The sequence below is a fragment of the Pinus tabuliformis genome, chromosome X, assembly GCF_031772625.1.
Source record: "Pinus tabuliformis cultivar Carrire ecotype Pingquan chromosome X, CPIR1, whole genome shotgun sequence".
NCBI classification, from domain to species: Eukaryota; Viridiplantae; Streptophyta; class Pinopsida; order Pinales; family Pinaceae; genus Pinus; species Pinus tabuliformis.
In genome coordinates this window covers 1,288,999,231-1,289,023,545 of record NC_142308.1, presented here as the reverse complement: position 1 = coordinate 1,289,023,545, position 24,315 = coordinate 1,288,999,231, and the positions used below count along the sequence as shown (strand labels likewise).

General features: G+C 39.9%; 1 pseudogene; it reads left to right on the top strand.

The window, feature by feature from the left end:
• Positions 1-24,315, top strand: part of LOC149144761 (NAC domain-containing protein 75-like) — a 61,399-nt pseudogene that overhangs the window by 11,221 nt on the left and 25,863 nt on the right.

Below are 24,315 nucleotides of genomic sequence, written 5' to 3'. Positions count from 1 at the left end.
CTTCAAAACTCTGTTTTGAAGAAAAGTCAAACAAGGTAATTTATGACAAAATTTTCCAAAAAATCGCTAGTTGACATTTTCACATATAGTCATGGTTTCCATGTCCAGTCCCTGCAAAGATATGCCGAAAATTTCATCATTTGAGCCAAAATGTCAAAGAGAAAGTGAAAATCAGTGTGTTTTAAAGTCAGTGAAAAAGTGCAAAACACAACATTAGAAAAATGGGTTTTCAAGGAAGCAAAAATTAAACCCATCTCTTCCAAGGCTATAAACACATGTTTTGACCCAAATCAAAGGCATTGTGCTATTACAAGACTTGGAGAAGACATTGCAAAGGTGTGAGTGTGAGATTGGAGCGTTTGAGTGAGTGGGAGCAAGTTTTCGAGGGTGTGACGCATTCACCAAGCGTGGCACACACGCAACCAACCCACAGTTGAAGGTTTACATAGGCGCAGCACATACCCAGCACGTGGCACATTGGGATTTGCACACGACGCACATAGACCAGGGGCCAGAAATCGTTGCCAAAGCACTCCAAACTTTGGTGAAGGCTATCAAATCGAGAGGTAAGCCTTACGACCTCACCTGTTCATCAAATTTTATCAAGGATATGGTGTTTGTGGAGATGTTTGAATGTCACCAAAAAGCATAAGGTCAACCATAAGAAAATCACCGAGAAAACGATGGCTGGGGTTGTCAAAATGTGTTGATAGTGCCAAGGTTTCACTCCACTCACCTTTTTCCCCTCACCTTTTTCCCCTCACCTATCATTTTTTTTCCCATCTCCCCTTGATCATTTTTCCTAAAACCCCACCTTAAATCACTACCAAACCCTCTCCCTATTCCTCCACTATTTGGTTAACTCAAAATCACTATAAGACCAGCTTATTGTGCAAGCAAGGCTGTGAAAGAAATGTGCATGGTTGAAGGGTTGACAAGTCAAATGATTAGGAGAAATTTAGGGTGATTTCAGGGTGCGCGGCGCACACACCGAGGAGCATGGCGCACTCATTGGGCACGGTGCACATAGAGCCTGTCCACTGTGTAAATCTGCCACTCGAAACCATATCAGTGGCAATAGGCATACCAAACATTGGAGAGAAGTGGCACAAGAAGAAGAAGGTAGAGAGGCATCATTATGAGCCTTACATCAAAGAAAGCTATTTGAGCCACCTCACGAGAGTTTTTCCATTCAGATTTCTGAAAGATGAGTATGCCTCGCTCATGAAATTGATCATGAAATACTTCAGTTGCGAGGGGAGGTTTTCTCGCCTTTATGCATACCACATCAGGTTGCTCATGCACTTTACCAGGGTGTGGATGATGAACCTCCCATTTTTCATCTGTGGGAACATAGAGAGAATGAGAAATTTCATGTAGCACAAGACCCCTCGACAGCAGCTCAATAGTGTGTATCACTTTGCCCTTATCTGGATTTTAGTGGACCATCAGTTGGGATTGCAGGGTATTGCTTGGGAGGACTTCATCTCCCGTGACTTCTTTAGTGCTCCACAAGTGGTTTTAGAGGCAGAGCATGAGATAGGGGGCCCATCTCATCAATATGAGCGACATGAGACTACCGCTATGCCAGTATACATCACCTCTCAGAAAGGCAGTAGACCCTTATTTGCAGTAGCAAAGCGAGTGTTATCTCCACCCGGGGTTGAAAGGGCCTCGCTTCTGACATCAGCATCACAGGAGCAGGGTAAGGGTAAGGAGCCAGTGCAGGAGGAAGGGCCATCAGGTGAGCGAGAGACCAAGTTTGTTCTCCTCCAGGATGATGAGACAGATGCAGAACCAAAAAATGAGGAGCTTACAGAGATCATCCAGGAGCAGTAGTTAGTGATTGAGTCCTTATCCCTTGACTTGGAGAGGGCCAAGTGGAACATGAAGTACCTGGAGTAGAGAAACAAACAGCTTGAGGACCAATAGACGATCATGGAGCTGCAAAATATGTTGGCATTATGATTCTGTTTTGGCTCTATGGTGCAAGTGTTGTACTTGATGGCAACTCACTCAAGTGGAAAAGCTCTTTTCAAGCTCTTTAAATGATGGAAAATAAGAGGTTCGCAGGTGCATCGTTCAAAAGGTGCGGACCCACAGGTTTGCTGTCCAGGGAGTGCGGACATACCCGCAGGTTCACCGTTCATAAGGTGCGGTCCCCCAATTCAATCACTCCAATGCAAAGAAGCGCACTCACGTCGGGTATCCTATGTTTGGCCCTTGGTATTTAGCCCATCTTTTACGATCCTATAGTTTTGGCCCGTGGTATAGGATCTAATTTATTGAACCCTGGTTTGGATCCCTTGTATTGGTTTTTGATGGTTTTGTCCCATGGTATGGATAAGGGTTTTGACTATGAAAAGGGGAAGGAGATCACTTGGCTGGTCACTCGTGTGAAATTGAATATCTTAAGATTTGAAATTTTTGGGTTTTTGGGTTTTACAAAGCTAAGATCTAAATCCAGGAGAAGTCTTAAGGCGAATCTATTGATAAGTCGTGAACTCTTGGGCGCATGATCAGATATGTGGATTTGACTGACTGTGACACATTGGAGGACTGTTAATTTGGCCCTAATCAGAGGTTCGCAGGCGATCCACGGCATAGGTGCGGGGGTACGCAGTGCAGGAGAAGATGCAGTGCGGGGGTACGCAGCGCATCAGAAGGCGCAGTGCGAGGTACGTAGTGCACAAGAAAGCAAAGTGCAGAGATACGCAGAGGCACAGAAGGAACAGTGCGGAGGTACGTGGTCTGACACATAGTGCAGTGTGTATCGATGTTGAGGTACGCAGTTCAGCAGAAAGGGAAGTTGCGGTGGTACACAGAGTGGCAGTAGGATACAATGCGGATCTGCACAGTTCAGGCACAGAAAGGCTACGGATACCTGCATGTTTATATTGGTGAAGTTGCGGACCTGTCTTGAAACATTTATTGGCTGTCTTTTATCTATTGTTGCAGAGTTCTAGGTTAGATTTCTGGTATTACTTTTCTGTTTACAGCATTCTGAGTAGTTGGGTGATTCATTGGTTGTATAAGGAGATTGGGTGATTTGCATGTACTTGATGATTATTTGATCTTCTTGGATCTAGTCTGAAAATTAATGAAACGTGGTCCTTAAAGAAGTAAAAGAGCAAAGGGGGTTGTAGCTCCCTTCTAGGAGAGACTGGAAAACGAGAGAGAGTTGTAGCTCTCTACAGGTTGTAGCCTGCGTACTGGTAAAGGACTGCACCAATACAAAATCCTTGTAAAAGAAGTTTCTAAATTGAAAGAAGATAGAGACATATTGCAGTAGGTGGTTTTCACCCACATTGGGTTTCCACCTTATATCTGGTGTTCTTTGGTGTGCTTATCTATTTTTCTGGTTCTTGTTCATTATTATATGGTACTGACATACAAATTAATGATCAATATCTGAAGAATAAATTAAAGTATAAATCTGGAAGGCAAATTGAAAAGAATTTGATAATACTGATTCACCCCCCCTCTCAGTATTATTTCCAACAATTGGTATCAGAGCAGGTTCTTGAGAAGAAGCTTGAATGCTTGAAGAAAGATCTTACATCATGAGCAACTACGAGAGGGAAGCATCAATCAGGCCACCGATTTTTGATGGGACAAACTTCATTTATTGGAAGGTAAGAGTTACTGCCTATCTTCAATCTCTTGGTACAAAAGTATGGGATATCATAGATACAGGGTATACTTTTCCTTCAGTAACTCCTACAGATCCGGCTGAGAAGAAGAAATATGAAACAAATGCAAAGGCAGTCAATACTCTATTAGGATGCCTATCTCAATCAGAATTTGTCAAGGTAATGTAGTTTAAATCTGCAAAAGAGATATGGGACAAGATTGTTCTGAGCTATGAAGGAGATGATTAGGTAAAAAGAGAAAAACTTCAAACCCTTAGGATTCAGTATGAAAATCTCAGGATGTATAATGATGAAAGTGTGGCTAACTATTTTCTTCGTGTAGATGAGATTGTTAATTGTATGAAAAATTTGGGTGAAGAAATAAAAGAGGCTGTTGTGGTTGAAAAAGTTCTAAGATCTTTGTCCCCTAGGTTTGAATCTAAAGTTTCTGCTATAGAAGAAAAAGAGAATCTACAAAGCCTTAAAATGTCACAGCTGCACGGAATTCTAACTGCTTATGAAATGAGGAAAGGAGGTCCATCAGACAGGAGAGAAGCTACCTTCAAGGCTTCAGGCAAAGGCGAGTATTACGAGTCAGGACACGTGTCAGAAGAAGAAGAAGAATCAAATTTTGTCAGAAATCTTCAACGTGGTACTGGACGGTTTCGAGGTAAGTTACCTTTCAAATGCTTTTCTTGTGGGAGAGTCGGTCACTATGCTGCCAAATGTCCTCACAAGGAAAAGATTGACAAAGGAAAGGAACCTGTTAGATGGAACAAGAAATAGAATGCAACTAAGAAAAGTTACTACACTCATGAAGAGAGTGATGGCCTATCAAATAGTGACGAAGATGAATGAGGTAATGATTATAAACTTTTAATGGCCTTTGAAGATGATGATTACATGGATGCTATAGATGTGGATGACTTTTATGAAGAGATTTCTAGACTCAAGACATGTTTAGAAGAAAAGAATGTGATCATTGATACTCTGCAATTTCAACTTGATGAAAAATAAAAATCTCTTGAGAAGTTAGAATGTGAAATTGTTGGCCTTAGAAAAGAAATTGAGAAAACAAAGGTTCTTAATCTTAAGTTTGTTAAAGGATCTGAAACTCTGGATGAGATTATCAATGTACAGCGTTCTCCACTAATCAAGACAGGTCTAGGTTATAATGGAGAAACATCTCAAGCATCCACCTCAAAGAGTTATCTTGATGCAGCAAGGAGGAATGAGCAAAAGCCCAATGGATATCATTAGGTAAAGCAGGGAAGAATTACAAATAGAGACTACCAGGTAAACCAGGGGCAATCCATCTTAAGGGTGAACAAAAGCTACAACCAACCACAAGTAAAAACTTCTCAATTTTCTTCAAGAATGGATGACAATAGAAATTACAATCATTTGGCTGGTAGATTTGATAATCGCAGAAGTTTCTTCAATGGCCAATGTTTCTCTTGCCATAACTTTGGTCACAAAGCAGCTCAATGTGTTGCCTATAAGACAATCATGACTAGAGAAGCTCAAAAACAAAGAAGTATGACCGAGATTATGAAAAGGACCTATAACAATTTTTCGGCGCTTGAAAATGAAATTGAATTTTCTATTTGTAATAACTTTGGTCATGAAGATTCTGAATGCAGGAGCAGATTTCGGCAAACAAAGGAACAAGCCTCAAGCACCCGAACATGGAGAATAAAGGAACCACAACCAGAAAGATGTGGGATAGCTTTTTATGCAGAAGGACATGAAAATCTATGGTACATCGACAGCGGATGTTCGAAGCATATGATAGGTGATAAAGAAAAACTTGAATCATATACTGCTTTAGAAAAGGGTAAGAAGGTTTCTTTTGGAAATGATACCCCTGCAGCCATAAAAGGAAAAGGCACTGCTCACTTGAAAGAAAAGGTCAAAGTTGGAAATGTTTTGTATGTTGATGGCTTGAAGCATAATCTACTGAGTGTCAGTTAGATGTGTGATCAAGGAACTGAGGTAATATTTCGATCAAATGGATGTAGCGTTCGTGATCTTGATACAGGAAAAAATGTGATCAAAGGCAGAAGAACTCCAAATAATCTATACATATTTGAAGAAGGACAACAACAATGCTATTTGAGCAAAGATGATGAACATTGGTTATGGCACCAGAGGTTGGGGCATCTAAGCTTTTCACAAATAAGGAAAGCATGCAAGTACCAGGCAGTTCGTGGTCTTCCAGTTATCAAAATTCCAGACAACACCATATGCAAATCATGTCAGTTTGATAAGAAAACCAGAACTAACTTCCCTAAGAAGGAAGGATCAGCCAGCAGGCCTCTTGAACTAGTCCATACAGATGTATGTGGTCCATTTAGGACAAGGTCACCTCGAGGAGAAGAATACTTTATATTATTTATTGACGACTTCTCCAGGATGGTTTGGTTGGGACTTATGAAACACAAGGACGAAGCATTCGAAAAATTAAAATCTTTCAAAGTCTTGGCTGAAAACGAATCAGATCACAAAATTAAGTGCCTCAGGTCCGACAGAGGTGGGGAGTTTACCTCAAATGAATTTTTTGATTTCTGTGAAGAACATGGAATAATAATGGAATTCTCTACAGCTAGGACTCCTCAGCAAAATGGAGTGGTGGAAAGGATAAATAGAACGGTCCAACAAATGGATCATGCTATGCTTAATGAATCTGGGACTCCCACAACCTTCTGGGGTGAAGCTGCATTTGCTGCGGTTGTTATTCTCAACAAAACAAATGTCCGAGTGAACAACACTCAAACTCCTCATGAGCTCTGGTATGGTGAGACTCCTTCGGTAAAGCATTTCAAAATTTTTGGGAGCAAATGCTACATCAAGAACACTGATGAACAGCTTGGCAAACTTGAACCTAGAGCAGCTGAAGGCATTCTCCTTGGTTATTCTCCCCACAGCAAAGCATATAAGTGTTACAATAAAAGACTTGGAAGAATTGTTGATAACATTGATGTAGTGGTTGATGAAAAAGGATACATCCCTAGGCAAGTAAATCATGAAAATATCGAAGAGGATGAAGACTACTCTCCAAATCAGACAAATGATGAAGAAGAACCTCAAGAGGCACCTGAGGAGCAAATAAGGATAGAAGAGAAGACTCCATCCAGGTACGTTCAAAAGAATCATCCAGAATCTCAGATTTTGGGGCAGAAAGAAGTAGGTGTACAAACAAGAAGAACAATTGCAGAAGCCTCAAGCTATTTGGCATTGCTCTCCTCCACTGAACCACAAAATGTAAGAGAGGCATGCAAAGATGAATTCTGGGTCAAGGCGATGGATGAAGAACTTGAGCAGATCGAAAAGAACAACACTTGGGAGTTGGTTCCCAGACCAAAAGATAAGAATGTCATAGGGACAAAATGGATCTTCAAAAATAAGTTGAATGAAAATGGAGAAGTAATTAGAAACAAGGCCAGACTTGTGTGTAAAGGGTATGCTCAACAAGAAGGAATAGACTTCGAAGAAACTTTTGCTCCCGTTGCTAGACTTGAGGCCATATGAATGTTCCTTGCTCTCTCAAGCTTTCAGAAGTTCAATGTTTTTCAAATGGACGTGAAATCAACCTTTCTGAATGGAGACTTAGAAGAAGAAGTGTACATTGAGCAACCAGATGGTTTCATCCTTGGGAATGATCCAAATCTTGTATGCAGACTAAAGAAGGCTCTCTATGGTCTTAAACGGGCTCCAAGGGCTTGGTACTACCATTTGGACAAATATCTTGATCAACAAGGTTTTTCAAAGGGGTCAGCAGATAGTAATATTTATATAAAAATTGAAAATGACAAATTACTAATACTTGTTGTGTATGTAGATGATATTATCTTTGGCAGCAATGAAGAAGCTATGAGTCAAAGCTTTGCCTTGGTAATGCAGAAGGAATTCGAAATGTCTTTGCTTGGAGAACTAACATATTTTCTTGGATTGCAAATCCAACAAAATGAAGGCGGGATCTTCTTGTCTCAAACCAAGTATCTCAAGCAGATTTTGAAGAAATATGGCATGGAAGATGCAAAACTAGTATGTACCCCCATGGTCATAGGATGTAGCCTCAGTGAAAATGATGAATTAGCAGCAGTGCATCAACCAACCTATAGATCTATAATTGGAAGTCTACTTTATTTGACAGGTACCCGACCAGACATCATGCATGCAGTGGGAATAGTTGGAAGATTTCAGGCAAATCCAAAGGAAACTCATCTTCAGGCAGTGAAGAGAATTTTCAAGTACCTTCAAGGAACTCAAAACTATGGCTTATGGTATCCTAGAGATACAGATCTCACACTTCATGCTTATACAGATGCAGATTGGGCTGGAAGCGTGGATGACAGGAAGAGCACAAGTGGTGGTGCATTCTTTATGGGTTCCAGATTAGTATCTTGGTTCAGCAAGAAACAGAGTTCGATTGCTTTATCTACAGCTGAAGCGGAATATGTGGCTGCTTCATCTTGTTGCACTCAACTCCTTTGGATGATGCAGACCTTGCAGGATTTTGAGATCACTTGTACTCCACCTATCTCCATCCTATGTGATAATACAAGTGCAATCAGCATTTCAAAGAACCCAGTCATGCATTCAAAGACCAAGCACATACCGATCAAGTATCACTTTCTCAGGGAACAAGTGCTTGAACAAAAGGTCAAGTTGGAGTATGTTCCTTCTAAGGAACAAGTTGCTGATATACTCACCAAACCATTGCCCAGGGAGACCTTTGAATACCTCAGACAAAAGCTGGGGGTTGTTGATGCATCATCCTGTTGTTGAATCTCATCTGTTTTAGAGATTGTTGGTTGTACGCGAGGCTCATATGGGGTATACGCATACATTTGCTGGTTTATGGATTGGTGGAATATCGTATAGAACTGGTTCAGGGGGAGCACATATAATGCATTGTTGGCATTATGGTAGCATAGAAGGCGAACATGGATGTTGATCTGAATATTGCTGCAATATGTCTCTTTCATTCATGGTGTATGGTGGATTATGATTTGCAGATATGGTTTACAGTCAAGGGGAGCATGATCAACAAAACAAAGACTTAAGCATGGTCTCAGGGGGAGCATAACCCTTTGCCCTTGATGTCAAAGGGGGAGAATGACGATGGGGATCTTGAGGTTGCCATCAAGTGCAAAGGGGGAGATTGTTGGCATTATGATTCTGTTTTGGCTCTATGGTACAGGTGTTGTACTTGATGGCAACTCACTCAACTGGCAAAACTCTTTTCAGGCTCTTAAAATGATGGAAAATAAGAGGTTCGCAGGTGCATCGTTCAAAAGGTGCGGACTCGCAGGTTCGTCATCCAGGGAGTGCAGACATACCCGCAGGTTCACCGTTCATAAGGTGCTGTCCCCTAGTTCACTCACTCCAATGCAGAGAAGCGCACTCACGTGGGGTATCCTATGTTTGGCCCTTGGTATGTAGCCCGTCTTTTACGATCCTATAGTTTTGGCCAGTGGTATAGGATCTAATTTATTGAACCCTGGTTTGGATCCCTTGTATTGGTTTTTGATGGTTTTGTCCCATGGTATGGATAAGGGTTTTGACTATAAAAAGGGGAAGGAGATCACTTGGCTGGTCACTCGTGTGAAATTGAATATCTTAAGATCTGAAATTTTTGGGTTTTTGGTTTTACAAAGCTAAGATCTAAATTAAGGAGAAAACTTAAGGCGAATCTATTGATAAGTCATGAACTCTTGGGCGCATGATCAGATCTGTGGATCTAACTGACTGTGACACATTGGAGGATTGTTAATTTGGCCCTAATCAGAGGTTCGCAGGCGATCCACGGCGTAGGTGCGGGGGTACGCAGTGCAGGAGAAGACGCAGTGCGGGGGTACACAGTGCATAAGAAGGCGCAGTGAGAGGTACGCAGTGCAGAAGAAAGAAAAGTGTGGAGATACGCAGAGGCACAGAAGGAACAGTGCAGAGGTACGCAGTCTGACACACAGTGCAGTGTGTATCGATGTTGAGGTACGCAGTTCAGCAGAAAGGGAAGTTGCGGTGGTACGCAGAGCGACAGTAGGATATCGTGCAGATCTGCACAGTTCAGGCACAGAAAGGCTGCGGATACTTGCAGGTTTATATTGGTGAAGTTGCAGACCTGTCTTGAAACATTTATTGGCTATATTTTATCTATTGTTGCAGAGTTCTGGGTTTAGATTTCTGGTATTACTTTTCTGTTTACAGCATTCTGAGTAGTTGGGTGATTCATTGGTTGTATAAGGAGATTGGGTGATTTGCATGTACTTGATGATTATTTGATCTTCTTGGATCCAGTCTAAAAATTAATGAAACGTGGTCCTTAAAGAAGTAAAAGAGCAAAGGGGGTTGTAGCTCCCTTCCAGGAGAGACTGGAAAACGAGAGAGAGTTGTAGCTCTCTGCAGGTTGTAGCCTGCGTACTGGTAAAGGACTGCACTAGTACAAAATCCTTGTAAAAGAAGTTTCTAAATTGAAAGAAGATAGAGACATATTATAGCAGGTGGTTTTCACCCACATTGGGTTTCCACCTTATATCTGGTGTTCTTTGGTGTGCTTATTTATTTTTTTGGTTCTTGTTCATTATTATATGGTACTGACATACAAATTAATGATCAATATCTAAAGAATAAATTAAAGTATAAATATGGAAGGCATATTGAAAAGAATTTGATAATACTGATTCACCCCCCCTCTCAGTATTATTTCCAACAAAATATTCGTGAGCATCGCCAAGCTGCTCAAAGAAGAAGGGTTGCGTTCACATCTTTGGAGCAGGCAATAAATGAGGATCGGGAGGCCAACCTTGAGAGGGTCAACATGCATTTGGAGAGGTTGCTGGACAAAGCCAACCAAGACCTTGCTCTATTGAGACATATGGCTTTCCGTTACAGGGTGCGAAACATGAGTGCACAGGCCCGGATAAGGAACTTGAAGGCAAAATTGAGGAAAGCAACAAGAAGGGCAAAGAGGGAAAAAGAGAAAGATCGGCTTCGAATCTTGGCTGAGGCTTCCTTGGCCCATCATAGCACCCCATAGAGATCCTCCAGCCCAAATTTCAAAAAATTTGGGGAAATTTTGGTCACTTGGTAATTTTTTGGGTAAAAAACAGGGATTTTCTCCCTGTGCGCCGTGCCACTGGCATGACGCTAAAATTCTAGGGCTCCAAATGAGGAATGGCTTGCATATTTGGATTCATCATGGAAAATTGAGACTACCGGTGTCTGGGCAAGAGATTTGGGCAAAATATAGGTCTCCTAAAGGTCAAAAAAGACCCAAAAATGGCCTCTCTGGCACTTTTTTGACACACAGAAAGCAGTCTTGGGAGAATGGAGATTTGGAGGGGAAAATGAGGACCAAATTTGAAAATTCTAGTTGGGTTAGGAAGTAGACAGGACAGGCTTTCCAGCAAGCCCACTTGGGTACATTTTGGAAACCTGAAAGTGCCCCAAAACAGGTTCCAAAGTAGCGCGACACAGAAAAAATGGCGCGGCGCACAAAGGAAAAAATTGCCAATTTGCTTCCGTTTCGCGAAATTTCGGTTCGCGACTTTTCCAAGTGGGCCTGGTCATCTACACTTCGGTTTTTTGGCACCAAAGGTGGCATTTAAAGAGTTTTTTCTATAGATTGGCTTCTATCCAAGTGGCGAAGGAAGGCAAACGGTCACCCCAAGCCAAATGTCATGTTTGCAACGTTGCACCTGTAGCTGATGGTTGGCTCTCCATCTCCATTTTGTAATGATTCGAGTAACTCCCCAACCCTTGGGTGTTCTATCTCTTCCTCACACATTATATATATTGTATGCAAGTTATTTGTAAAGGGTTGGTTGGCTTGTAACTTCTAGGAGACTGTGGGAAAGAAACTTTGTTTCTTCACTATGTATTTTTGATAGAGAATTAATGAAAGGTAGCAGCTTTGTTTCATGAGATTCTTGTGGTTGTGAGTGTAACAAATGTGTCTCTTATGTTTTCATATGTATTTCGTTATGTTTCATAATTCAATTCATGTTCATTTCCAGTGAAATTTTCTGAGTGAGATTAGGTAGAATTCACTTTCATTGCTCTGCCTGTGGGAAAATTTCATGTTCAATGTTATTCTTTTGTTGAAAAGGATTCATGTCACTATGCCCTTTTCACTTTCTTCAGAAATCTATTCATGCCACGGTACCTCAAACTAAATTGTTACATTTCCTGCCTACCTTGCCTCATGGAATAATCTGTGCCTTTGTATTAGATTCTCTGTTCTTTGCTGAGCGCCGGTCCCATAACATCCCAGAAGCTCGGTCATTCATAAAATTGTTTCCAGAATCCCTATTCACTTACTAGCCTAAGGTAAATATTGCATTGTAAGTCATCTCAGACCGTTTTCGATCATCTATTCACTGAGCGTGACTCGGAGAGAGCCCTCTCTTGCTCTGGTAGGGCTAGCTACCAGACTAAGCGTGGTTTGTGGTTACCCTAATTTTTGCCTTCCTTCAGCCTAAGGTAGATTTTAGGTACTAACAATATGGACACTCTCTTGACCAATGATCCTCATCACATATAAGGCATGGAGGATTTGGTTTCCTATCTCTAGAAGGGTTTGCAGAAGATTTTTCAGGGGACAACTCCTCCTGTTTCTTCTTCTTCCCTTTCTTTTTCTTCTTGCCTCCTGGTTGTTGGTTTCTTTGCCTTTGTAAGTCAATACAACATTTACTTCCGAGGCGAGAAGTTCTTCATTTTCCTTTCGACCTAAAACCGTATGGGCCTTTTTCGACTTAGGGTTTACAGTTTTCGTGCTAGTCATTCCTATCACGCCGTCTTTAGCATGAGTGTCTTTGTTTGATTTAGGAGAGGGAGGAACGGAAAATTTCAGTCTAGGAGCATCAGGGATTTTATCGTAGAGTGTGCCAGACTGAGTATAGATCAAATCTAAATATTGCACATGAGCAATGACTTGCTCTTCAGTGACGACTCCTCCCTTTGCCACATCTTCTGTAATAGAAGGTAACAATGACTTAATAAACCATTCAGCCAACAGTTGATTAGGAACATATGTTTTTACCATTCTACGATGACGTCGCCACTCATGAATATGATCGGATATGTGAGTGGCTGTCATTTGCTTGAAATTGGTAAGAAGCTCTGTTCCCGTTTTGTACCTTATGGGTAACTGAAAATGGGTTAAAACGGTTGTGGCTAGGGTACTGAAATTATCAAACGAAGCTCTAGGCAATTCGACATACCATTTTGCTGTCGGAGCAGTTAACGTTCATTGAAAAAGGCGAAGCCTAATCGAATCATCGTTTAGAGTGTTAGATGAACACCACAGATGAAAGGTCATCACATGATTCGACGGGTCTTCACCCGGATTTCCATTAAATTTAGGAATATCTGGTGAAGTTTATGAGGAATCACTGGCCACCAAGGGGCGTAAGCAATTGGATCGTTTGTTAGCTGATTTAGATCTAGTAACTCTAAAGTTGCCATGAAGGGCAACTGTGTATTCAGGTTTGGTGAAGCATACCGAGGATAAGATGGGATTGCCTGAGCAGTGGGTCTTTTCATACCAGCATAGTGCATTTGATACTGATAACTTTGGTAAGGTTGATGGGAATAACCATTATGAAATGGTTGATGTTGACCATTTTGAATATACGACTGCCCATTACTTGCAAAGATTTGGTGCTCAGATCCTTGGTAAACTTGTTGGAATTGCAGTTGTTGATATTGCACCAGCCGTGGTTGTGAGACCATGTGCTGTTGTCCAATACTGGTTGTTTGACCAAGATGAGGGGTAATGGTACCCGTTTGAGCCTGGGTCACTCCAGTTAAGGAGCCACTAATCGATGATTGTGGTGGTGTCATAGAGAAAAGGGGCTGTTGGATTGCGACCTGAGAGACTTAAGGTTGGCATACAACAGGTAACACTTGTACTTGCGACACCGTCACAATAGCCAGTGTAGTGGGGATATTTGACATAGGCAGAATTTGTTGCATTGAGTATACAACTCTTGGTTATTGAGGTAGTATTGGCGTCCAACCACTGGATGTAATTCTAGCATAACCTAAATTCTGTTACAAACTCTTGTATGCTTGACCTCCTGGAGGAGACAATGAAAGGGAATATTGCCCCCCATACGGCGGTAATCCAATGCTTAAGGAATGATTTGCCTTTGAGGACCGGACTACCCAAATTGACACTGCGAATGATCAATTTACTGAGACTCAACATAAGAGATTCCAGATATTATTCCAGACAAACAAACGGGAATAGACCATACTGTCGAAACAGCCCCTGGATGGATTCCATCCAGTGATTGAGAGCTAGTTGCGACAGACGGTACGCCAGCAAACATTGTTGGAGTGGTAGCAGGAAGTTCTGCCGCTGCTGTGTCAGATGACACAGTCCTAGATGTCGATGGTTGTTCAGACATATCTTGTCTATCCAAAATATTTCCCAGTGATTCTACAGGAACTTCCGATAATGGTAGATTAATTTCTGACAAAGAAGGATATAGGGTGATCCCAACTCCAAAATGCGATGGAGTACTAGATGGAGGATCCTCCACAATCTCTTCTATGGCAATCAAACCAGGTGGAAGAGGTAGACCGTCAGGTCCATAAAATATTTCTAGTGCTGAAGAAGGTATAGATTCTGCAGCGACAGATGTTTGGGGAACAACACCTTCTGAATCAGCTATAGATGGGGCCAGTTTAGGTATAGATGTGTTTACCCTCACACTAGGATCAGTTCTACTGTCCTCTAGTGGCTGCGGAACTTCGTAAAGGCAGGGGTACCAGAAATTTTTGGGGTAACCGGATTCTCCGAGGGTGTCAGAACACCTGTTCCAACCAGACCAGGGGACTTTGAGCCGGTTAAACGAGTTCGCTTTGTTTGGAGTAGTTTTGATTCTGGAGACAAAGACAGTTGAATCGTAAGTCTCCACGAACAACGGGGTTTCAATTGACTTTCTTCCACGATTGTGGATTACTCGATCAACTAAAAATAAAGGGGAAAATGTTTCTAAATTAAATGAATTTTAGATGCTTTGACACAACTTGTTTTTTCAATTTTTAAGAGTCAAGAAAAAACAAAAGATGGCTATAGTCGCCTTCGATTTTTAATGAGCCTGAAGTGACAAGTGCTCAAATGGACCTTTTCCTTTAAGGAGTTTGAAAAGGAACGAAAGGGACTACTCTGGAAATCTAGAAAGGGGGATTACCAAACCAATCGCAAAACTGCAAAATACTTTTTATGGTATGGCAGTCAATCTTCTCGAATGATGTGTTCAGTGCATTGCGATCGATAGGGCGGCAGACACAGCTTCCTATGGATAAAGGATATAGCCTATTGTGGTCTCCCATTATATACTCGACGGTACGTGGGAGCACAAGTCCGTACTGGCACTTGTCATTTCAAAGAGGAGGAATCATCCAACCAATAGTGAAAGCGATAGTTACCAGGCTTTACGACGCCGGAATACGTCTCTAGCCTAGACTTCTAGATGTTGTGCGTTAGGTTCCAAAGCATTTTTAGGTTCATTAAATTTATTTTACAGTTGATCTTTCTTAAGAAATTTTCCTTTCAGGTTCACCGCGTGATGTAGATATACAATTCCTAAAATGCAATCTAAGATGATAAACAATCGTTTAATCTTCTTTTTGCAATTAAAATCCTAGCTACTAAAGAAAGAGAGATGATATTCTTTCAACATAGAGCAGAGAGCACACACTAGATGCAATGTCCTAAATCAAACCAACAAGCAGTCTAAATGCACATGCATGTAATTTTTTTCAGCTTTCTTAATGTGTGAATGACAGGAAGAATGCTAAGTACAAATCTAAATTATCTTTTCAAAGCGACAGTACTAACAAATTTCTCTTCAAAAACAAAATTAAGATAATGACGACACTTTGCTATTTTGAAATGAAAACTTCTTTTGACACTTGAAAAACTACTAATTCAAATCAAATACAAGAGTAACTGTATAATCGACCATTAAGAACAATAGAATTCTTTTCTTTGACTAAAAACAACACTTGGAACACTTTCAAATCAAAAGACGACAGTTTGATTATGCTACTTCTTTGTAAAAGAGAACTGTAAATGGCGCACAATACATAAAAACATTCACAATTCTTCGTACTATGGAGATGGAATCATGCAAAGGAAGGGAGTTTCTTTAGTGGTATATTGGTCACAGTCAACAAAACTCCTGAATAAAGTTGAAGAGAGTGAACACATAAACCAAAATCTGAGGGCATAATAGATCTTGTCTGATCAGCGCACCTGCAACAAAGGGAAAGTGTGATGCAGCGGACCTACTACACGCGGGAGGTGCGATGCACCCAGATTCCGAAGAGGAGAAAGTGCGATGGTCCAAGGCGGAGACTTCAACTTGGTTCCGGGTCACAATTTGCAGCTTAGTTCAGGGATTTAGGCCGAGCTAATGATGTTTAGTAAATATAAATCACAGGGGCTGATCTAATGAGGTTACTAGAGCCACCACTAGGGAAATTAGAAGGTTTGCAAATCGATTGTTCAGTTTATAAACAAAATCCGGAGATATACTAAAGCAGCATTGATCTACTTTGCACTTGCATAGCAAATGCAGTTCGAAGGCTAGCTGGCTTGACTTTAGGCTCCATTTGTAAGTTTATAAAACAAACAAATATAGACAAGCAAACAATCTATTCGCTCCCTAGTATGGTCGCCATTTTTTTATCGGGAAATCTAGTGTCCACTCGGAGTTGCTAGTCCCACTAAGACTGGTAGCTATCTTAGAAACAAACAAACTAAAACTACTTTCGCTTTCCTTTATGAGAAGTAGATAAGAGGGGAACAAAGGACACCAACCTCAATCTTGCGCTTGGTTCCTTACTTTGTTCCTCTCCCTTCTGACAGATCCTTTCCGCTTTTCCTTTGTCTACCCAGCTTCAAAGAGCACCTGTGGAATCAAAGAAGCATAATACTATCAAAGAATAGAGATCTAAAATCATAAACAATATAGGACCAGATATATATTGACCACACAAATGCATATATCATCAAACATACAAGAATGTGGAGGAAAAATTGAATAGCTTTATTAATATCAAGAATAGCAAAGAGGATTACAACCAATTGTTCTGACCCACCGTCATCCTCCCAGCATGAAAGCCCTTCTTTCACCTCATGAAAAGCTTAGATCACCCAACACTATGATATTCCACCAAGAAACCAACAACACTTCCTTACAAGATACAAAATTCGAGCCTTTGGATCTCTAGGATGAGGGATCCATATATAGATGATTGCAGGGGGGTGAGTTAGCTTCTGGGATTTTGATTATTGTCCTCTCTCTGATATTTCTTGATTCCACTTAGAGATTGATGATCTCTTACTCATCCCTGGGCGAATTCAGAGAGGCAAGTGTCACAGGAGAAGTTTCTGGAAGATTCCATGACGATCCACCTTGCAAACTGTCTCTGCCATTTGTCTACTCTCGCCCATCGCACCCTACAAAAGGGCTTTCCAGTATGCATCGCACCCTTTTCACTGGGTAGGTGAGATGCATCGCACCCTCTGCACTGGGCAGTCTGTATGGTCTAGCTTTGACCAGTTCTGAGCAGTTTTCTGTGGAGAACTTCTGGGAGATGATGTAATAAGCTGACCTTGTTCCTTTAGGGTGTGAAACAACACTTTTAGGGACCTAAGATCCCTTGGTTTATGGACATGTATGATTGGGGTTACAATGCCCAAAAATGTCTATAACACATGGAAACCCAAAGATTATTGTAAGCGACAAAAATCACATTTTCATTGGAAATTTATGGATGAAATTATTTTCTTGTCTGGGTACTCAATTATCTCATAGCTCATATTATCATACTCAATATGATGGGAAAACTAAGATGGTGAGAAATTGTTTGGAAGGATATTTTCATTGCTTTGTATCCGATAAACAAACACAATGGGTCAAGTGGTTACCTCTGGCTAAATGGTGGTATAACACTTCCTTCTATGCTGCAACAAAAAATACCCCATTTTTGGAACTTTATGGATATCATCCACCATCCATCACATCATCTTTAAGAAAAAATTCTAAGGTTCAAGTAGTGGAAGATCACATCGAGCATCAACAACAAGTTCTCCAACTCTTGAAGGATAACCTCAGTTTGGCACAGAATCGAATGAAACGACAGGCATATCAACATCTCAACGAAAGAATTTTTGATGTAGGTGTCTGGGTATTTTTACGGCTACAACCATACAAACAAATTTCCCTCAAGCAATCTAAGAAGGATAATAAATTATCACCAAAGTACTATGGTCCTTACAAGGTGTTGTAAAAGATTGGTAATATGGCATATAAATTGGAGCTTCTTGCATCTTCCCGAGTGCACCTAGTTTTCCATGTTTCATGCTTAAAGAAGGTTATAGGTGACAAGATACTAGTTCAAAAAATATTTCCAGAAGTTGATGAGGAAGGAAACTAATATTGGAACCTGAAGAAGTCATGAAAGAAAGAACCTGACAGATATGGAATCAATCAATTTAAGAGTATCTTATCAAGTGGAAGAACTTACTTGCTGAAGATTCCACATGGGAGGATGAGAATTTTATACATAAGCATCTAGAACTACTAAAGCATTGAGGACACACTTTTTTGAAGGAGAAGGGCATGTTAGGTCCCTATACTACTAGTGTAGCCCCTTATTGTTAATATTGTGCCCATGTAGTCCCCATAGAAGCCCACTAACATTATTGTTGTACCCTTACATTATTATTGTTATGTAGCCTCTGATTATATTGGGACCCCTTATACTCCTATATATAGAAAGGAGGCCTTGTCATTTCTATCATTCAAGAATTGTTCATTTATGTGATGTAAAGGAGGTTTCCCCCTCAAAGAGGCTAATTTTGAAGTCGTTGATCTATCTCTTTTTTTATTTTCTTACATAACATGTTAAAAGTGCTAATAGTTGTGTAATATGTGTAGGGAAGCATCCTGTAGAAGAATGCCTATCCATACTAGGATTCAAATCAACATTTGAGCGAGCGCATTTGGTACCTGATCCATTACATGCTATGGGGGCATGAAATTCATGGCCACGGGTAAGTACAAGTATGATTTCTAAACCTGCACCATATTTTCCTCATTATAATACACCAAAATATTCCTATCAAAACATGAATTATCCTCAGTCTTGGTAGATGTGTATCATTCTTAGTATGGGCAGTCTCCTACTTCCCCTTGAAAAAAAGGATGGAGGGGAAAACCACTCTCATTATTCCTATCCCATTCCTACACATTCATATCCCACATCATATGCACCTTATCCCATGACACGACCTACAATACCAGCTGCATTACCTCAACAAACGCAACCCATGCCACCACCACTACCATTTCCACCACCATTCTAACCACCTCAATTGCTAGTAGAGCCATGTTGAGATTTTCTGTTTAATTAATTTTGGAAAAAATCTCATGTATGTGACAACAATAGGATTAGTTGCTATATTAGCTCCAATATTTTTTGAGGAGGAGTTAATTCATCCTATATTTGTTGTGAGGGAATTTATGATTCAGTTTTATACTCCATCTATAAGAAATGTAATCCCGTAGAGGATTGTGTGAGTGTAGGGAAAATAGGGTGAGCTGAGAGTATGTGTGAAGAATTAGAATTGTTGTAATCTCCTGTTGAATAATAAGATTATCGATGCCTCTGTTCTGGTGGACGTAGCCCAGATTGGTTGGGTGAACCACGTTAAAATCTTTGTGTTATGGTTTGTGATTTTTGTATGTGCTGTGTATATATGTTTATTTTTATTTCCACTGCGCATTGTTTAGTCTAACAATTGGTATCAAAGTGGTGCAGCAGAAGCATGGAGGGCCCATAACCTACAGGTCTCTGGCTGTGGAGCTGGTGTGTGTGACAAAGCTATTGAAGGTGGAGTTTTGGCGATTGGCACGGTTTCGGCAGAGACAGTCGTGCCAATTTTTGACAATGATCGGGTTGGCATGTTTTATTTTGGAACAGACATGCCAGTGGCGCAGATCCGAGTTTGATACTCGCGCCAAAGCGCCAGTATCCCGATTGGCGCGGATCGACGGGTTTAAGCGCGTCAATTTTTTGTTGTTCTGGCGTGGATCGTCTGCTATTAAGGAAGTGCCAACGTGCCAAGCGAGGATCACTTTCGTAAAACTACATTTTGTTATTTGTTTTTTTTTGTAATTTGCAGTTTGTACAGCAGAGGGATCATATGATAAGGTAAAGGCAGCACAGTAGAAGGCAAAGGCATTTTTTTGTTAGATATTAACTTTATTTATTAAGTTGGAATTGGAGATTCAGTTTGTTACAACATGGAAAAAACTCAAAGTGCTCTTTTTGAGATCGAGAAGTTCAATGGAAAAAATAACTTCGAAATTTGGAAAGTGAAGATGCATGATCTACTTGTGCAACAAGGCGTGGTGAAGGCGCTGTTGGGAAAATCCAAACAGCCTTACACCATGACAGATGATGAATGGAATGAATTGGATGGAAGAGATCTGAGTGGCATTCGACTGTGTTTGGCGGATGATGTTTTGTTTAACATCGTGTGAAAGAAAACTGTTGCTGGTTTGTGGACAAAGCTTGAGAAGCTGTACAAGACAAAATCCTTAACCAATAGGATTCTTCTGAAGCGACAATTGTACAGTCTGCGCATGAAGGAAGGTACAGCTATTACTGGTCATTTGAATGTCTTTAATACTCTCCTGGTGCAATTAGAAAGTATAGAAGTAAAATTTAAATCAGAGGATAAAGCTATAACTTTATTATGCTCGTTGCCCAAGTCATGGGATCATTTTGTTACTTCTATAAGACTAAGTATATCAGAAACCCTTGAATTTGACGATGTTTTTGGAGCTTTGTTGTCCAAAGAGACAAGGAAGAGGTCAAATTCCGAAACCTCTACATCATAAGCAATGATGGCTAGAGGTCGTTCTAGAGAAAGACACTCCGGTAAGCACAGCGACTCGTGTTCAAAATCGAAAGGGAAGAAGAGTAAGGTAAAGTGCTGGTTTTGTGGAAAAACGGGACATTTGAAGAAGGACTGTTGGAAGAAACAACAAGCATCCAGAGAAGGCTCTTCAACAGAGAAGAAAGAAGCAAACATGACAAATACAGGTTCGGCATCCAAGACAGGTATGAGTGATGAAGTGTTATCAGTTGATTTGTCTAGTCATGAACAACATTGGCTGTTACATTCTGGTGCATCAAATAACATGTGTATTCATAGGGAATGGTTTAAAACTTATAAACCAATCAATGATGGAGTAGTTTACATGGGAAATGATGTCACATGTAACATTGTGGGAATTGGAACTATTCAGCTTAACATGTTTGATGGGACAAATAAAATTTTAACTGATGTAAGACATGTACCTGAACTAAGGAAAAACCTCATTTCATTAGGAGTACTAGACACTAATGGATATAAAACCTTTATTCAAGGTGGAGTAATGAAAGTTTATAAAGGAATTTTACTAGTAATGAAAGCAAAGAAGGTTGGAAATCTTTTTCAGTCAGAAGGAAGAATAGAGTCAGATCATGTTTCTACAGTGTCTGAAAATGACAGTAATTCTATTCATTTATGGCATCAAAGGTTGGGCCATATGTGCGAAAGAGGATTAAAGATTTTATCTAATCGTAAGTTACTTCCTAATCTAAAGTCTGTGAAGTTAGATTTCTACAAACATTGTCTGTTTGGGAAACAAAGCAAGCAGAAGTTTCAAACTGGAAAACATACTAGTAAGGGAATCCTTGATTATATCCATTATGATGTTTGGGGTCCGTCTCCTACAACCTCATATGGAGGTTTGTCATATTTTGTATCTTTTATTGATGATTTCTCTAGAAAAGTGTGGGTCTACATGTTAAAGAAGAAGTCTGATGTGTTTACAGTTTTCAAACAGTTTAGAGAATTAGTTGAAAACATCACTGGAAGAACTATTAAATGTCTAAGAACTGACAATGGTTGTGAGTTTACTTCAAAGGAATTTGATAATTATTGCAAGGAAGCTGGGATCGAAAGACATAAAACCACTGTGTATACTCCGTAGCAAAATGGAGTTGTTGAACGCATGAACAGGAATCTTTTAGAGAGAGCAAGAAGTATACTGAGTAACACCAATTTGCAGAAGGAATTGTGGATAGGAGCGGTTGCTACAGCTTGCTATTTGATAAATCGATCACCATCAACTGCAATAGGATGCAAAATTCCTCAAGAGGTATGGAAAGGTCATCCTTGTGATTATTCTAAATTGAATGTTTTTGGGTGTGATGCATATGCTCTAGTTCCAAAACATCAGCATTCTAAATTAGATCCTAAATCAAAAAGATATATCTTTGTTGGATATGGTGATGGGACTAAGGGATACAAATTGTGGGATCCTACTACTCACAAGATCATCATTAACAGAGATGTTAAATTTAATGAATCCTCACTTGAAAGTTCAGATGTAGATTATAAAATGAAACAGGATAATGTATCTAAACTTCAACACATTCAGTTTGATACCAGTTCAAATACTGATGATGATTAAGATGAACATGTTTCAGATGCTAGTCATGAACAAGTTTCAGATGTAGATCATGAACAAGTTTCAGATGTAGATCATGAACATGTTTCAGATGCAGATCATGAAGAAGTTCCTACAGATAATAATCAACAAATTGTGGAAGTACCAGAAACATCTTTAAGGAGGTCCATGAGAATTAAACGTCCTCCTAGAAGGTATGATGATTATGTTACTTCAGTTGCTTTAACCGCTAACGATGATGAACCTTTGTGCTATCAGGAAGTTGTAGAAGGTTCTAAAAGTGAAAAGTGGAAAGAAGCTATGAAGGATGAGATGATGGCATTAGACAAGAATGACACATGGGATCTAGTAGAACTTCCTAAAGACAGAAAAACTGTGGGATGTAAATGGGTGTACAAATTGAAAAGGGGTGTTGATGGTTCAAAGGACAGGTACAAAGCAAGGCTGGTCGCGAAAGGTTTTTCTTAGAAAGAAGGCATTGATTTTCATGAGATATTTTCACCAGTTGTAAAAATTGTTTCAATTCGAATTGTATTAGCATTAGTTGCCTTACTTGATTTAGAATTACAACAACTAGATGTTAAATTGCATTTTTACATGGAGATTTAGATGAGGATATTTACATGGAACAACCGGAAGGGTTCGTTCAAGATCGCAACAAGAAATTTGTCTGTAGGCTCAAGAAATCATTGTGTGGTCTGAAGCAATCGCCTCGACAATGGTACAAGAAATTTGATTCTTTCATGTTGAGTCAAAATTATATAAGAAGTGAATATGATCATTGTGTTTACTTTAAGAAATTAAGTAATGGCATGTTCATTATCTTAGTGTTATATGTTGACGATATGTTTTTAGCAAGCAATAGCATAACAAAGATCAACAGGTTAAAGGCTTAGATGGCTAGGACATTTGATATGAAAGATCTAGGAGTAACAAGACAAATTTTGGGCATGCAGATTTTCAGAGACAGGAGCAATGGTAAGCTATGGCTATCACAACAGAAGTATATTGAGAAAATACTCTTGAGGTTTGGTATGAACAATGTGAAGCCCATTTCAGTCCCTTTAGCTTCACATTTTAAGCTTTCTTCAAGTTTATGTCCTAATAAAAATGAAGAAAAGGAATATATGTCTCGAATTCTATATGCTAATGTAGTAGGTTGCTTAATGTATGCGATGGTTTGTACTCGACTAGATATTTCACATGCAGTTGGGGATGTCAGCAGGTATATGGCAAATCCAGGAAAAGAACACTGGTCAATAGTGAAATGGGTGCTTCGGTATTTGAGAGGCACAAGTGATTATTGTATCACTTATAACAGAAGTAGTGAATTTGTTTGCGGATATGTTGATTCCGATTTTGCAGGTGATTTGGATAAGAGAAGGTCAACTTCAAGGTATGTATTTACTCTTGCAGGTGGAGCTATTAGCTGGATGTCAAAGCTACAGAATATTGTTGCTTTATCCACTACTGAAGCAGAATACATAGCTGCTTCGCATGCTTGCAAAGAAGCGGTTTGGTTGAAAGGTTTGATTGGTGAGTTTGGTAGGTTACAGGACAACATCAAGTTATTTTGTGATAGTCAAAGTGCAATTCATTTGGCTAAGAATCTGGCCTATCATAGTAAATCTAAGCATATACCTATCAAGTACCATTTTGTAAGACAGGTTATTACTGAAAGGGGTGTTTCCCTTGAAAAAGTGCATACGAAGGAAAACTGTGCAGACATGTTCACGAAACTAGTTTTGTTAGAGAAGCTACATTGGTGTCTGGCTTCTCTTGGCTTGTAGAAAAGATAAAAATAATAAATGAACAGGGTATCAAGCTAATTGTTGTCAAGGTGGAGATTGTTGAGATTTTCTGTTTAATTAATTTTGGAAAAAATCTCATGTATGTGACAACAATAGGATTAGTTGCTATATTAGCTCCAGTATTTTTTGAGGAGGAGTTAATGCATCCTATATTTGTTGTGAGGGAATTTATGATTCAGTTTTATACTCCAGCTATAAGAAATGTAATCCCGTAGAGGATTGTGTGAGTGTAGAGAAAATAGGGTGAGCTGAGAGTATGTGTGAAGAATTAGAATTGTTGTAATCTCCTGTTGAATAATAAGATTGCTGATGCCTCTG